At 37.8% G+C, this 3247-nt stretch overlaps 1 long non-coding RNA gene across 1 annotated transcript; it reads right to left on the bottom strand.

Annotated features, from left to right (window-relative positions):
* Positions 1-1087: 1087 nt before the first annotated feature.
* Positions 1088-2594, bottom strand: LOC144641179 (uncharacterized). Its single transcript, XR_013568515.1, has 3 exons — positions 2388-2594; positions 1557-1686; positions 1088-1218 (listed from the first exon to the last, which is right to left on the bottom strand). It is a non-coding gene; the product is annotated as an uncharacterized LOC144641179 (long non-coding RNA).
* Positions 2595-3247: the final 653 nt, after the last annotated feature.

Genomic DNA, 3247 nt, shown 5'->3' with positions numbered 1-3247 from the left:
AAGAACGAAAACAGGTACATGTGTTGAACGAAACACAACACCATTTGAAGCTGGAATGAGTAGAACAACAGCTTGAACCAGTTTTATCATTACATTGGCTACGCCGCCATTTTCGAAAATTTTTTAGCGTTTTCACGCTTCGATGGCCGTGACGTCACGATTGCCCAAGACCTCGGGACAACCGAGCTGACGAGTTTACCGCTCCCTCCTGGTCTTTACTCATGCTCAGTTCCGACTGCCGCTGATCTTTGCGGGCACATACGCGCGCAACACGCGTGGACTTCCCCTCGCTTTGTCTGCGAAACTTTTCGGCAGTTTCAGTTGGCGGCAGTTGTGCCTCTTAGGTCTTACTTAAGTATTTCTTTGTCTGAATAATCATGTGTTTGACAGCGAAATCAAATAAGCTGAAACGAAAAAAGTGGACTTGACTCACGATCTCCGACAAGATCGATCGTAGCACATGCGAATTTGCTTTTGTAACTCGAGCAGTGAGATCCGAAAACATTTTGACTGACGAAAATTAAGTTTACTTAAAATGTTCTTGTTGAAACAACTTCAGTTGAAAGCGGGGTTTTTTTCTTAAACTGAAGAAAAGCAATCTCGCACTTGGCCGCCATGTTTGTTTTCCTTTTCAAATCTCGCTCGTGACTCCTTGATATGAAGCGTGACGCGCGCGCTAGTCACCAGACTTCCCATGCAAGAAAAACTGGAACGAGCCACCTTAAATTATTATTTCTATTGAAGGCTGACTACTTCATAACCTAAAGAAACATATTAAATTATACTTGAGCTTGACCAAGGATTTTGAAGAGTGTGTGGAGGGCTGCCTTGCTCACTCCTTAGTTTACTTAACGACTCCTATGCCTTCTCTATCTCATTCATAAGGTTAAGCCTGCATTTAGCTCCCATGCCTCCCATTCTCTCTCATTCCTTACACTGCAAAATTACTCAGGTCTGATTGATCAAGACAATGCAATACAATAATATAAATAATATTCATATAGCACTTACCCATTTAAGTGCTAAGCCCTTTACTAACACGTAAGGCCTCAACCAGATAGCACCATTGGCTACGATAGACCACTACTCATTCAAGGTGGCCCCATGTCCATTCGTTATCTCCCATTTCTCTTTCCACTGTCCTTCTCCGAGTTTCTTTTGGTCAATCTCTCTTTCAATGGCCATCAGGGGTCCATCTGAGGGCGACTCTTGGTAGGGCTGTAGGCGTCATACGAAAAATATGAGCTAAGAACTTTACAATGCTTAAAAAAATTAGTAATAATCAAAATAAATTGTACATATTGCTACATGTAAATAAATGAATTAAATAACCAAATAAAATGTTTTTATTTCGCTCATTAAAATACATAACAAACGTTACAATACAAATCGTAAAAATATATCATTGCCTTACAAAATGCTAAAATAAATCATATACTTTCTTAAAAATTAGAAGGTCTTTTTTTATCTGGTTTTTCCGTTCTAGGTAACACATCCAGTTGATTTCTATTTTCTAATGGTCACAATTTTGTCAGAGAAACAGTCGGCAAACTTACTACACAGTTCTTTAGTAGATCTGCAAGTTGGATAGTGTTTTTCAGGCTTCTGGTGTATCATACACATGTAAATAAGCAAAGCGTAGTAACCCATCTAGTTGACTTCATGACCTCATGGATTAACGTATTTCTGCATAGGAAGTTCATTGCAAAACATAGTCACTGTTAGACCATTTTTGGTTAAAGCCGGAGGCCGATAAATTACGCCAAATCTAAGATCAGTAGCAAAACTTCCATGAAAACAAATAAAGAAAAGGAAAATAAATGGCATGCAGAAGCAATGACGTAAATGCTAAAATTGATTTTGATTAAAGCATAATTAAACAGCATATTGTGATAGCTGTAGCTGTTATGGTGTCACAAAAATTCAAATATTACATTTTCTTCAGAGATTTGCTGCTATTAAAGCCTGGTTTTCACTCGACTAGCGACGCAAGCACAACCACAATCACTTGTTGCCTGCAAGCACAAGCATCCAAATGCAATGCGCTTGTGCTTTTGCTCGAGTCGAAGCCTTTTTCACGGAGAAATAAGAGCTGTTATCCTTGCGCTTGTGCTTGTGTTTGTGCTTGCGTCACTAGTGAAAAACCAGGCTTAAACAACAATGCACCCCTTTTCATTAAATTGTAGTATGATGTTTGTTGTAATTGTAATGTTTGCCATGGTAACCTTTGTGATTAAATGACGGGTAAAAAATTAAAATTTGGTCATATTTGATCATTATGGTGTATTTTGGCAAAAATCAAACATTGGCTTCCTAGATGATTTTAATTTTCAAAACAACCACCCTTGGGCTAAAAAAACTACATCAAGCCTCCTTAACAAGGTTACCTTTTAAGACAATGCATGTGAGATTTGGCAGCACCCTGCAAATTGTCCAGGTTTTGAAGATTCCCAATGAATAGATAACGGTATCTGTAAAGAGAGGTTTAAGTCTGTGCATATAATGAAATATTGATTTGTGTTTTTGTCTTTTTTTTTTTTGTTTTGTTTTGTTTTGTTTTGTTTTGTTTTTTTTGTTTTTTTTTTTTTTGTTTTTTTTTTGGGGGGGGGTATTTCCTCTAGGCTGACAGACAGGAATGGATTGCTAAACTGAAGGGTGTCTCCCTAAGTTCAGATGCCTTCTTTCCATTCAGGGACAACATTGACAGAGCCCATCTGGTGTGTATTATTCTGTGATTTTTTTTTGTTTTACCTATTTATTATTAACCAAGTGCCAGGGTCATCAGTACTGCAAAGCATTTAGCGTGTTTCGTCAGCCAACTGGGCATTAACATCACTCATAACTTAACAAGCTCTTAAAGTTATTAAAATTACCTTTAATATATGCATGGCCACAATGGAATACTAAGTATTCTATGATTAAAAAGAAAAATGTTATTCTCGTTTTAAATTGTTTGTAAAATTTCGTAAAAAAAGTCCCAACGTTTTGGCTAAAAGTTCAGCCTTCATTAGGGGAAAGTGAAAAAAATTGTAAAAAGCACATTTTTATACTATGCAAATCGGAGCTATATGTTTTGTCCCTCAAGGCTAGATTCTAAAGCATCTATAACAAAGCGCTTCAGGTAACCATTTGCCTTTAGACTGCAAAACAGTGGTTTTTTCTCTTAAGTCGTCTCTCCCCAGTCTCACCCATAGTTTTGACATTGGCTCCCAATCTCGAGCCCAGAGTCCATCCAGTCGGTCAGCGG

Source organism: Oculina patagonica, unplaced genomic scaffold (assembly GCF_052425735.1).
Source record: "Oculina patagonica isolate OP01 unplaced genomic scaffold, crgOcupat unplaced733, whole genome shotgun sequence".
NCBI lineage: Eukaryota > Metazoa > Cnidaria > Anthozoa > Scleractinia > Oculinidae > Oculina > Oculina patagonica.
This window is presented reverse-complemented; position numbering and strand designations above follow the sequence as displayed.